This window comes from Coregonus clupeaformis, chromosome 12 (assembly GCF_020615455.1).
Source record: "Coregonus clupeaformis isolate EN_2021a chromosome 12, ASM2061545v1, whole genome shotgun sequence".
Classification (NCBI taxonomy): domain Eukaryota; kingdom Metazoa; phylum Chordata; class Actinopteri; order Salmoniformes; family Salmonidae; genus Coregonus; species Coregonus clupeaformis.
In genome coordinates this window covers 43,861,827-43,876,247 of record NC_059203.1, presented here as the reverse complement: position 1 = coordinate 43,876,247, position 14,421 = coordinate 43,861,827, and the positions used below count along the sequence as shown (strand labels likewise).

The 14,421-nt window shown below is 44.2% G+C and overlaps 1 protein-coding gene across 4 annotated transcripts in view; it reads left to right on the top strand.

Moving 5' to 3' along the window:
- itpr1b (inositol 1,4,5-trisphosphate receptor, type 1b) overlaps positions 1-14,421 on the top strand; it is a 169,337-nt gene that overhangs the window by 22,176 nt on the left and 132,740 nt on the right. The window lies entirely within an intron of this gene.

Sequence of the window (14,421 nt, the reverse complement as noted above, 5' to 3'; positions counted from 1 at the left end):
CACTGTAGCACAATGGAAGATGATTGAATGTAAAGAGTCAATTTATTGGTTAGTTTGAGGTTAGTTGTGTGTTTTGCTGTATGGATTGTTTTGTTTGTTTTTGGTGCAGGAGCTCAAGATAATTTGATGGACAGTGTCAACTCCTTCTTGTCAAGCAGCTGTCCAGTCTCCTGCTAGAGACTCAGCAGACTGCACCATCCATGCATCAGGTTTCAGGCCTCTAACAGGACTGGCCCATATATGTCACTGCTTAGTATTGAGCTAAAAGAGGAATCAAAAGCTGGCAGCATTGTACCTTTCAATTGTCTTTGTAGAATCTTACTATATGTTTTTTGTGCTGCTGTTGTTTATTTTCTGGCCTTTCATTCTCTTTTTTGACTGAGAATAGGCCTTTATTACGTCCGTCTTTAGCCACGATTCAGTGTAGTGTTTCTGCTCAATGGCTTGCGTTGTCAAGATAGTGAGCTGTTTTTGTTGTGGTTTGCATGACTGTTGTTTCAGTACCCCTGCCATCCAGGACCTCTATACCAGGCGGTGTCAGAGGAAGGCCCTCAAAATTGTCAAAGACTCCAGCCACCCTAGTCATAGACTGTTCTCTCTGCTACCGCACGGCAAGCGGTACCGGAGTGCCAAGTCTAGGTCCAAAAGACTTCTCAACAGCTTCTACCCCCAAGCCATAAGACTCCTGAACAGCTAATCATGGCTACCCGGACTATTTGCACTGCCCCCCCCCCCCCCACCCCATCCTTTTTCCTTTTTACGCTGCTGCTACTCTGTTAATTATTTATGCATAGTCACTTTAACTCTACCCACATGTACATATTACCTCAACTACCTCAACTAGCCGGTGCCCCCGCACATTGACTCTGCAACGGTACCCCCCTGTATATATAGCCTCCCTACTGTCACTTTATTTTACTTCTGCTCTTTTTTTTCTCAACACTTTTTTTGTTGTTGTTTTATTTTTACTTTTTTTGTTAAAAATAAATGCACTGTTGGTTAAGGGCTGTAAGTCAGCATTTCACTGTAATGTCTGCACCTGTTGTATTCGGCGCATGTGACCAATACAATTTGATTTGATTTGATTTGAAATAGCCACAGTAGACATGAACAATATTGGACAATCGTCTATTGAATCATCTAGGCTTGGATGGATGAACCTTAGTTGCAGCAATGGGAGTGACTAAAGTTATCTGGACTGATGTTGTTTTGGGCGGTTATACTGTAGGTCACAGGAGTTTTTGTCTGAGGGGTAGGCCTACAAGAGTGTTGGTAGACATTGGCTGCAGTGTCCATTCCTATATCCTTATTTGGCAATGCTGTCTAACTGGCGAAAAATGAAGAGGAAGGAAGAATTCTGCTTTTAGGAAAGAGAGCAAATCTCAGATGCACTTAATTAGGGACTAGGCTACCTACTTTAACTTTTTAGTTGTCTTGATCCTGCCCTCCCTGCTTGTTGGTTGCTCTAAACATCTGTCCTAAATGTTAATATTTTTTCTCTTTGTCGGAAATAGAGCACAAGGTCCTGCACTGGTGAACTGCTTCCCCCTCGACTTTTCCCACCATGTCCAGCTTTGTCTTGTGATTTTGTATTGTAATAATATGCTATGGTGTTTGATGAGATGCAAGACCAGGCGGTTCATTTTATTTTAGCAAGACCTGTGCAAAGTGTGTTCATGCCAGGAAAACCGTATGCTGATTTCCTGGAACCAAACCAGACCTTACATCTCTGACATACAGAAGCACACTCATTCAGGGAGCAGCACTCAGCGCTTGGTTGGAGATTGATTAATACTCAACTGTGATACTGTGAGAAGGACAGTACTAGTGTTTGTAGAGTGAGCTCATCCTTCTAGAAACTATCATCATTGGCCAGTGGAATGAGATAGCCATGTTTATGGAAGTTAACTCGGTGTACCATATCTCTTTTTGAAGGAGCAAAAGATCAGGGGCATTATCTTGTGAATTTATAACTGACATATGCAAATTATAAGCAAAGCCCTGCTCTAGACCTTGTGACATGTCATTAACAAAAATTTGATTCTACATTCAATAGGTTCTCCACACCAAAGCATGCTACCTAACAATACACTGTTTTAATCAATTCAAATTAATACGCCTGAGAAAAGTGGGCACCCCACTTTGCAGGCAGCTGGTTACTGACACACTCACTGCATGGCTGCTCGACAGTTCCCTTCAGTTTTTTCTACTCAACTAGCTAGCTAAAGAAATAACTGAACTTTAGTTAGCGAAAAGATACAAAAAACTTGAAAAGACAGCTAGGTATAGGCCTACTGCTGTTGTTTTTTAAGTCTGATGACCCACAAGTGTCGAAACAAATGGGGAAAGATGAAAGCCTCATTCAGCAGGTACTCTTAGCTAGCTAGCTGTACCAGTTTTAGCTGGCTAGCTAGCATTTTTTCACTGTGCTTGCTAGCTCAGTAACATTATATTGAAGCCAGTCACTTAATAAAATCGGGAAAGAATCTGTTACCAAAGTACAGTTGTTCCTCGAGTGCTGAAGAACTTTTCAAGCTGTAATTTCTCCAAAATACGAAATAAACGACTGTTAAGCAGCCGTTTGTTTACTGCCATACTAGCTCTGGGCCTGGTTTCCCGATAGCGATGGACGAGTGTTTTAATCACATTTATTTATAAAGCCCTTTTTTTACATCAGCAGATGTCACAAAGTGCTTAAACAGAAACCCAGCCTCAAACCCCAAAAAGCAACTAATGCAGATGTAGAACCATGGTGGCTATGAAAAACTCCCTAGAAAGGCAGGAGCTTAGGAAGAAACCTAGAGAGGAACCAGGCTCTGAGGGGTGGCCAGTCCTCCTCTGGCTGTGACGGGTGGAGATTATAAGAGTACATGGCCATTAAGGCCAGATAGTTCTTCAAGATGTTCAAACGTTCATAGATGACCAACAGGGTCAAATAATAATCACAGTGGTTGTAGAGGGTGCAACAGGTCAGTACCTCGAGGAGTAAATGTCAGTTGGCTTTCCATAGCCGAGCATTCAGAGGTCGAGACAGCAGGTGTGTGAGAGAGAGAGAGAGAGAGAGAGAGAGAGAGAGAGAGAGAGAGAGAGAGGGGAGTCGAAACAGCAGGTCCGGGACAAGGTAGCACATCCAGTGAACAGGTCAGGGTTCCATAGCCGCAGGCAGAACAGTTGAAGCTGGAGCAGCAGCATGACCAGGTGGACTGTGGACAGCCAGGAGTCATCAGGCCAGGTAGTCCTGAGGCATGGTCCTAGAGCTCAGGTCCTTCGGGAGTGGAGGGAGAGAGGGAGAATTAGTGGGAGCATACTTAAATTCACACAGGACACCAGATACGACAGGAGAATTACACCAGATGTAACAGACTGACCCTAGGGAAAGGGTGGTGGGGTTGGAAAGTAATAAAGGGGAATATATGAACAAAACAAAAAAGATATGTATGTATATATGTATGTGTGTATGTACAGTGAGGGAAAAAAGTATTTGATCCCCTGCTGATTTAGTACGTTTGCCCACTGACAAAGAAATGATCAGTCTATAATATTAATGGTATGTTTATTTGAACAGTGAGAGACAGAATAACAACAAAAAAATCCAGAAAAATGCATGTCAAAAATGTTATGAATTGATTTGCATTTTAAAGAGGGAAATAAGTATTTGACCCCTCTGCAAAACATTACTTAGTACTTGGTGGCAAAACCCTTGTTGGCAATCACAGAGGTCAGACGTTTCTTGTAGTTGGCCACCAGGTTTGCACACATCTCAGGAGGGATTTTGTCCCACTCCTCTTTGCAGATCTTCTCTGGCCCCGTCCATCATCCCTTTGATGCGGTGAAGTTGTCCTGTCCCCTTAGCAGAAAAACACCCCCAAAGCATAATGTTTCCACCTCCATGTTTGACGATGGGGATGGTGTTCTTGGGGTCATAGGCAGCATTCCTCCTCCTCCAAACACGGCGAGTTGAGTTGATGCCAAAGGGGCCCCATTTTGGTCTCATCTGACCACAACACTTTCACCCAGTTCTCCTCTGAATCATTCAGATGTTCATTGGCAAACTTCAGACGGGCCTGTATATGTGCTTTCTTGAGCAGGGGGACCTTGCGGGCGCTGCAGGATTTCAGTCTTTCACAGCGTAGTGTGTTACCAATTGTTTTCTTGGTGACTATGGTCCCAGCTGCCTTGAGATCATTGACAAGATCCTCCCGTGTAGTTCTGGTCTGTTTCCTCACCATTCTCATGATCATTGCAACTCCACGAGGTGAGATCTTGCATGGAGCCCCAGGCCGAGGGAGATTGACAGTTATTTTGTGATTCTTTCATTTGCGAATACTCGCACCAACTGTTGTCACCTTCTCACCAAGCTGCTTGGCGATGGTCTTGTAGCCCATTCCAGCCTTGTGTAGGTCTACAATCTTGTCCCTGACATCCTTGGAGAGCTCTTTGGTCTTGGCGATGGTGGAGAGTTTGGAATCTGATTGATTGATTGCTTCTGTGGACAGGTGTCTTTTATACAGGTAACAAGCTGAGATTAGGAGCACTCCCTTTAAGAGTGTGCACCTAATCTTAGCTCGTTATTTGTATAAAAGACACCTGGGAGCCAGAAATCTTTCTGATTGAGAGGGGGTCAAATACTTATTTCCCTCATTAAAATGCAAATCAATTTATAAAATTTTTGACATGCGTTTTTCTGGATTTTTGTTGTTGTTATTCTGTCTCTCACTGTTAAAATAAACCTACCATTAAAATGATAGACTGATCATGTCTTTGTCAGTGGGCAAATGTACAAAATCAGCAGGGGATCAAATACTTTTTTCCCTCACTGTATATATATATATATACACAGTGGGGAGAACAAGTATTTGATACACTGCCGATTTTGCAGGTTTTCCTACTTACAATGCATGTAGAGGTCTGTAATTTTTATCATAGGTACACTTGAACTGTGAGAGACGGAATCTAAAACAACAATTCAGAAAATCACATTATATGATTTTTAAGTAATTAATTTGCATTTTATTGTATGACATAAGTATTTGATCACCTACCAACCAGTAAGAATTCCGTCTCTCACAGACCTGTTAGTTTTTCTTTAAGAAGCCCTCCTGTTCTCCACTCATTACCTGTATTATCTGCACCTGTTTGAACTCGTTATCTGTATAAAAGACACCTGTCCACACACTCAATCAAACAGACTCCAACCTCTCCACAATGACCAAGACCAGAGAGCTGTGTAAGGACATCAGGGATAAAATTGTAGATAGCACAAGGCTGGGATGGGCTACAGGACAATAGGCAAGCAGCTTGGTGAGAAGGCAACAACTGTTGGCGCAATTATTAGAAAATGGAAGAAGTTCAAGATGACGGTCAATCACCCTCAGTCTGGGGCTCCATGCAAGATCTCACCTCGTGGGGCATCAATGATCATGAGGAAGGTGAGGGATCAGCCCAGAACTACACGGCAGGACCTGGTCAATGACCTGAAGAGAGCTGAGACCACAGTCTCAAAGAAAACCATTAGTAACACACTACGCCGTCATGGATTAAAATCCTGCAGCGCATGCAAGGTCCCCCTGCTCAAGCCAGCGCATGTCCAGGCCCGTCTGAAGTTTGCCAATGACCATCTGGATGATCCGGAGGAGGAATGGGAGAAGGTCATGTGGTCTGATGAGACAAAAATAGAGCTTTTTGGTCTAAACTCCACTCGCCGTGTTTGGAGGAAGAAGAAGGATGAGTACAACCCCAAGAACACCATCCCAACCGTGAAGCATGGAGGTGGAAACGTCATTCTTTGGGATGCTTTTCTGCAAAGGGAACAGGACGACTGCACCGTATTGAGGAGAGGATGGATGGGGCCATGTATCGAGAGATCTTGGCCAACAACCTCCTTCCCTCAGTAAGAGCATTGAAGATGGGTCGTGGCTGGGTATTCCAGCATGACAACGACCCGAAACACACAGCCAGGGCCACTAAGGAGTGGCTCCGTAAGAAGCATCTCAAGGTCCTGGAGTGGCCTAGCCAGTCTCCAGACCTGAACCCAATAGAAAATCTTTGGAGGGAGCTGAAAGTCCGTATTGCCCAGCGACAGCCCCGAAACCTGAAGGATCTGGAGAAGGTCTGTATGGAGGAGTGGGCCAAAATCCCTGCTGTAGTGTGTGCAAACCTGGTCAAGACCTACAGGAAACGTATGATCTCTGTAATTGCAAACAAAGGTTTCTGTACCAAATATTAAGTTCTGCTTTTCTGATGTATCAAATACTTATGTCATGCAATAAAATGCAAATTAATTACTTAAAAATCATACAATGTGATTTTCTGGATTTTTGTATTAGATTCCGTCTCTCACAGTTGAAGTGTACCTATGATAAAAATTACAGACCTCTACATGCTTTGTAAGTAGGAAAACCTGCAAAATCGGCAGTGTATCAAATACTTTTTCTCCCCACTGTATATATATATATATATATATACACACATACATATACACATATACATACACACACATACACATACATACACATACATATAAAAAAACATGGGGGATTGGAAGTGATGCAGACAATTACATTGATGGAAGTTACAATCTATCTGCAATATTAAGCTGATCTACCCCCTAAAAAAAATATAAAATAAAAAACAGACTGACCCTAGCCCCCCGGCACATAGACTATTGCAGCATAGATACTGGAGGTTGAGACAGGGGGGGGGGTCGGGGAACACTGATGCCCCGTCTGACGATACCCCCTGACAGGGCCAACCAGGCAGGACATAACCCCACCCACTTTGCCAAAGCACAGCCCCCACATCGCTAGAGGGATATCAACAGACCACCAACTTACTACCCTGAGACAACGCTGAGTATAGCCCACAAAGATCTCCTCCACCGCACGAGCCCGAGGGGGCGCAAAACCGGACAGGAAGATCACGTCAGTGACTCAACCCACTCAAGTGATGCACCCCTCCTAGGGACGGCATGGAAGAGCACTAGTAAGCCAGTGACTCAGCCCCCGTAATAGGGTCAGAGGCAGAAAATCCCAGTGGAGTGAGGGGAGCCGGCCAGGCAGAGACAGCAAGGGCGGTTCGTCGCTCCAGTTTCTTGCCGTTCACCTTCGCACCCCTGGGCCAGACTACACTCAATCATAGGACCTACTGAAGAGATGAGTCATCAGTAAAGACTTGAAGGTCGAGACCGAGTCTGCGTCACTCACATAGCCCTATTTTTAAAAACATTTTCCAGGTCAAGGTTTGGCTTTTTCAGGAGATGCTTTATTACCCCACTTTTAGTGAGTTTGGTACACATCCGGAGGATAGGGAGCCATTTATTATGTTCAACATAGGAGGGCCAATCACAAGAAGGAGCTCTTTCAGTAGGTTAGTTGGAATAGGGTCCAGTATGCAGCTGGAAGGTTTAGAGGCCATGACTATTTTCGTGAATGTGTCGAGAGATACAGGATGAAAACCTTGAGTGTCTCCATTGATCCTATGTCCTGGCAATTCTGTGCAGACTCAGGATAACTGAGCTTTGGAGAAATACGCAGATTCAAAGAGGAGTCCGTAATTTGCTTTCTAATGATCATGAAAGTGAAAGCCATCCTCTCTTGGGGAATGCTGCTTTTTAGTTAGTTTTGCGACGGTATCAATTTTATGGGGGGCTCGGGTATTTTCTGTATACCAGGGAGCTAATTTCTTGTGAGAAATATTTTTTGTTTTTAGGGTTGCGACTGCATCTAGGGTATTACGAAAGGTTAAATTTAGGTCCCCAATTAGGTGGTTAACCGATTTTTATACTCTGACGTCCTTGAGTAGGTGGAGGGAGTCTGGAATGGCATCTAGGGATCTTTGGGTTGTCCGAGAATTTATAGCGCGGCTTTTGATAATCCTTGGTTGGGGTCTGAGCCAAACATAATAAAATGGTGGTCTGATAGTCCAGGATTAGAGCCACAATATTTATTCCAAGGGACAATACTAGATCCAGGGTATGACTGTGGCAATGCGTAGGTCTGGAGACATGTTGGACAAAAACCAACTGAGTCGATGATGGCTCCGAAAGCCTTTTGGAGTGGGTCTGTGGACTTTTCCATGTGGATATTAAAGTCACCAAAAATTTGAATATTGTCTGCCATGACTACAAGGTCTGATAGGAATTCAGAAAACTCAGTGAGGAACGCTGTATACGGCCCAGGAGGCCTGTAAACAGTAACTATAAAAAGTGATTGAGTAGGCTGCATAGATTATCAACACCATTATCCCAGAAACCCTAGACCCACTCCAATTTGCATACCGCCCCAACAGATCCACAGATGATGCAATCTCTATTGCACTCCACACTGCCCTTTCCCACCTGGACAATAGGAACACCTACGTGAGAATGCTATTCATTGACTACAGCTCAGCATTCTACATCATAGTGCCCTCAATGCTCATCACTAAGCTAAGGATCCTGGGACTAAACACCTCCCTCTGCAACTGGATCCTGGACTTCCTGACCGGCCGCCCCCAGGTAGTAAGGGTAGGTAACAACACATCTGCCACGCTGATCCTCAACACGGGGGCCCCTCAGGGGTGCGTGCTCAGTCCCCTCCTGTACTCCCTGTTCACACATGACTGCATGGCCAGGCATGACTCCAACACCATCATTAAGTTTGCCGACGACACAACAGTGGTAGGCCTGATCACCGACAACGATGAGACAGCCTATAGGGAGGAGGTCAGAGACCTGGCCGTGTGTTGCCAGAAAAATAACCTCTCCCTCAACGTGACCAAGAGAAAGGAGATGATTATGGACTATAGGGGAAAAAAAGAGGACTGAGCACGCCCCCATTCTCATTGACTGGGCTGTAGTGGAACAGGTTGAGAGCTTCAAGTTCCTTGGTGTCCACATCACCAACGAACTATCATGGTCCAAACACACCAAGACAGTCGTGAAGAGGGCACGACAAAGCCTATTCCCCCTCAGGAGACTGAAAAGATTTGGCATGGGTCCTCAGATCCTCAAAATGTTCTACAGCTGCACCATCGAGAGCATCCTGACTGGTTGCATCACCGCTTGGTATGGCAACTGCTCGGCCTCCGACCGCAAGGCACTACAGAGGGTAGTGCGTACGGCCCAGTACATCACTGGGGCCAAGCTTCCTGCCATCCAGGACCTCTATACCAGGCGGTGTCAAAGGAAGGCCTTCAAAATTGTCAAAGACTCCTGCCACCCGAGTCATAGACTGTTCTCTCTGCTACCGCACGGCAAGCGGTACCGGAGCGCCAAGTCTAGGTCCAAAAGGCTTCACAACAGCTTCTACCCCCAAGCCATAAGACTACTGAACAGCTAATCATGGCTACCCGGACTATTTGCACCCCCACCCCATCTTTTTACGCTGCTGCTACTCTGTTAATTATTTATGCATAGTCACTTTAACTCTACCCACATGTACATGTTACCTCAACTACCTCAACTAGCCGGTGCCCCCGCACATTGACTCTGCACCGGTACCCCCCTGTATATAGCCTCCTTACTGTTATTTTATTTCACTTCTGCTCTTTTCTTCTCAACACTTTTTTTTGTTGTTGTTTTATTTTACTTTTTTATTAAGGAATAAATGCATTGTTAGTTAAGGGCTGTAAGTAAGCATTTCACGGTAATGTCTACACCTGTTGTATTCGGCGCATGTGGCAAATACAATTTGATTTGATTTGATTTCATGACTAGAACCTCAAAAGACTAAAACACAGTCATTTTTTAATGTTGGGGAAATTGAAATTTGCTGTCGCAAATGTTAGCAAAACCTCCACCTTTGTGGGATATGGTCACTAGTGTAACCAGGAGGAAAGGCCTCATTTAACACAGTAAATTCATCAGGCTTGAGCCATGTTTCAGTCAGGGCAATCACATCAAGGTTATGATCAGTGATTAGTTAATTGACTATAACTGCCTTGGAAGTGAGGGATCTAACATTAAGTAGCCCTATTTTGAGATTTAAGAAATCACAATCTCTTTCAATAATGCCAGGAATGGAGGAGGTCTTTATTCCAGTGAGATTGCTAAGGCGAACACTGCCATGTTTCGTTTTGCCCAACCTAGATCGAGGCACAGACACGGTCTCAATGGGGATAGCTGAGCTGACTACACTGACTGTGCTAGTGGCAGACTCCACTAAGCTGGCAGGCTAGTGAACAGCCTGCTGCCTGGCCTGCACCTTCATCTGCACCCTGCATCTCATTGTGGAGCTAGAGGAGTTAGAGCCCTGTCTATGTTGATAGATAAGATGAGATCACTCCTCCAGCTAGGATGGAGTCCGTCACTCCTCAGCAGGCCAGGTGTGGTCACAGAAAGAGGGCCAATTATTTACAAATTCAATCTTTAGGGAGGGGCAGAAAACAGTTTTCAACCAGCGATTGAGTTGTGAGACTTTGCTGTAGAACTCATCACTCCCCCTAACTGGGAGGGGGCGATAGACAATTAGTCGATGCCGACACATGTTTCTAGCTAATTTACACGCTGAAGCTATGTTGCGCTTGATGACCTCTGACTGTTTCATCCTAACATCTTTGGTGCCGACATGGATAACAATATCCCTATACTCTCTACACTCACCAGTTTTAGCCTTAGCCATTACCCTCTTCGGGGTAATGGAGTCGCCAATGACTAGGGTTTTAAATTTGTCCGAGCTAATGGGGTGAGGCTTCGGCGGCTCAGACCCCGTAACGGGAGGCTCGGCCTCTGACTCAGACTCGTTGCTTAATGGGGAGAACCGGTTTAAAGTTTATGTCAGCTGAATGAGCGACACCGGTTGAGCATGCCGACAGCATTTCTTTCCAGAAGTCTTGAGGAAATTGTCCGGCTGCGGGGACTGTGCAGGCGGATTTATCCTACTATCTGTAATTACTGGTGACAGACGCTGTTTCATCCTTTCCTACACTTAAATTGCCCTTGTGTACCGACTGCATATGAAGCTGGACTTGCAACACGGCTATCCTCTCCACAAGGCGATAGTTCTCCTGTATATTAGATGGCATAGCGTTAATGTAACTACTTAGCTTTTTCGGCTGGTGGAGGTCCTGTAGAACCATGTCCAGATAAAGCGTCCGGGGTGAAAAAGTTGAAAAAAATTGGTAAATGTGTTAAATGCAAAGTTTTGATTAAACTGTTATTAAAAGTAAAAAACTAGAAGTTTGGCAGGTAGCCAAGTAGCAACAAACAGCACAGCAGCATGGAGACAACGCGGAGATGTGACGTCACAGTTCATTTTAATGATGCATCGTTCTTATAACGGCCAAACAACTCACAACACATAGGGAGAACTTACAATAAGTGCGTTGTTGGAGCATGTGTTGATACTGATAAGATCGAAAGAAAGGCAGCACTGATCTTGTATCAGCTTTCTTCATTCAAATCTTACCTTAACATTAGAATTATTCCACAATACTGGCGATGGAACAGCTCCTAGAAAGATAGTATTACCTACACTACCGGTCAAAAGTTTTAGAACACCTACTCATTCAAGGGTTTTTCTTTATTTTTACTATTTTCTACATTGTAGAATAATAGTGAAGACATCAAAACTATGAAATAACACATATGGAACCATGTAGTAACTAAAAAAGTGTTAAACAGATCTAAATATATTTTATATTTGAGATTCTTCAAATAGCCACCCTTTGCCTTGATGACAGCTTTGCACACTCTTGGCATTCTTTCAACCAGCTTCATGAGGTAGTCACCTGGAATGCATTTCAATTAACAGGTGTGCCTTCTTAAAAGTTAATTTGTGGAATTTCTTTCATTCTTAATGCGTTTGAGCCAATCAGTTGTGTTGTGACAAGGTAGGGGTGGTATACAGAAGATAGCCCTATTTGGTAAAAGACCAAGTCCATATTATGGCAAGAACAGCTCAAATAAGCAAAGAGAAACGACAGACCATCATTACTTTAAGACATGAAGGTCAGTCAACACGGAACATTTCAAGAACATTGAACGTTTCTTCAAGTGCAGTCGCAAAAATCATCAAGCGCTATGATGAAACTGGCTCTCATGAGGACCGCCACAGGAATGGAAGACCCAGAGTTACCTCTGCTGCAGAGGATAAGTTAATTAGAGTTACCAGCCTCAGAAATTGCAGCCCAAATAAATTATTCACGGAGTTCAAGTAACAGTAAAAGACACATCTCAACATCAACTGTTCAGAGGAGACTGTGTGAATCTGGCCTTCATGATCTAATTGCTGCAAAGAAACCACTACTAAAGGACACCAATAAGAAGAAGAGACTTTGCTTGGGCCAAGAAACACGAGCAATGGACATTAGACTGGTGGAAATGTGTCCTTTGTGTGGATTCCAAATTGGAGATTTTTGGTTCCAACTGCTGTGTCTTTGTGAGACGCGGTGTGGGTGAATGGCTCTCTGCATGTGTAGTTCCCACCGTAAAGCATGGAGGAGGAGGTGTTATGGTGTGGGGGTGCTTTGCTGGTGACATTGTCTGTGATTTATTTAGAATTCAAGGCACACTTAACCAGCATGGCTGCCACAGCATTCTGCAGCGATATGCCATCCCATCTGGTGGGACTATCATTTGTTTTTCAACAGGACAATGACCCAACACACCTCCAGGCTGTGTAAGGGCTATTTTACCAAGAAGGAGAGTGATGGAGTGCCGCATCAGATGACCTGGCCTCCACAATCCCCCGACGTCAACCAAATTGAGATGGTTTGGGATGAGTCGGACAGCAGAGTGAAGGAAAAGCAGCCAACAAGTGCTCAGCATATGTGGGAACTCCTTCAAGACTGTTGGAAAAGCATTCCAGGTGAAGCTGGTTGAAAGAATGCCAAGAGTGTGCAAAGCTGTCATCAAGACAAAGGGTGGCTTTTTAAGGAGTCTCATATATAAAATATATTTAGATTTGTTGAACACTTTTTTGGTTACTACATGATTCCATATGTGTTATTTCATAATTTTGATGTCTTCACTATTATTCTATAGTAATAGTAAAAATAAATAAAAACCCTTCGATGAGTAGGTGTTCTAGTGAACTACTTTGTTAAAGGCAATGTCAGAAGTTCCTTCTGGAACTGAAGCTCTAGTGTGCTGTGGGCATCTATTGCAAATGTCAAGGTTCCAGGGTTATTGGGATTCCAGAGAAATTACTCTGAGATTGGTCAGTAATGGATATGGATGTAGAACAATTGAGCTCTTGTGTGGTTCCTAACAGGCCTGGTCTGGCTACTGTTCCCCCTGCACAGTGAGAGGATAGCATTCTCTCGCAGGGTTTTACTGGCATTGCATTTGAAGTATAGCACAGTCTATTGAGGGCAATTCAAGTGATGACCTGAAGTGATGACATGACCAAGTGCTATGGCATCAGCATGTTTCAACCTTATGTTCCTCAGTGTCCTCATGGGGATTCAAAGTTTGTGTGGGATGGAGCAGTGTACTCGTCTTCACCCCACCTCTCCAGCCTTTCACAGGCCTCATCACTCCTCCAGGTAGCCACAGCAACAGGACTGAGACTCCATGCAACATCTCAGTGTGTCTGAGCACTGTACAGAGGAAAAGTGTACCAGGCTAAATCCTAAGATCCCTGTTGAGTATTAATAGCCCTGTTAAGCTATTTAAAAGGACTGGTTTCCATGGAGCTTTAGCCCAGCGTTTTAAACCTCACTTCTTCCTCTCTGATGTGGGATTGGTACATTGCAACAGTAATTGCTTTGGTGTCATGTCTGACACTTAGTGTGTTTCGCTAGGAAATATTACCCACTGCTAGGACGACTCATTCCTGTCAGTGATAGACTGTCTCTGATTGTATTCATACACTTCTCAGAGAGCTGTGGATGAAAGGAGAAGGCAATGGTATTTGAAGAATGTTGCCTGTTGACCCTTTTATAATCTGATAATCACAGTCAGGCAGAGCATGCTGTAGTTAATGTTACTGTGACAATTATGTACTAAGTCTTACATATATATTAGTACATTATTATATTATTTAGTACAGTGGGCCTGCTGTGTAAAATACCATTTATTTGATCTAAACCAGCATTGTTTTAAGCATTTCAATGGCCTGTTTTATGTTGATTCCTGTCTCAGTTCCTCAGTGTTTGCCTTGTGGGTTGTGTACTACTGTACTCTGCCATTTCCTGTACAGTTTGCCAACTGTTGTTAAAAAAAGAAAAACCACAACCCTTCCTTCCTACTGTGTAACATTTGCATACACCCTTCCCCATTCTGTCCTCCTATCCTAATTCCCCTAACCTGGTCTTCTTCACTCCCTAAACCCACTTCCTCTCCCTCTCTCATTTACCTACCCCTCTCTCCTACTGTCCCTGGCTCTCTCCTCTCACCCTCCTCCTGTGCTTATCCATCCCACTCTTCCCTCTCCCCCACCATGCATCCCATGACAGCTAATCCTTGGACGCTGTGGCGTTCGTTGGACGAGTTTTGTGGTG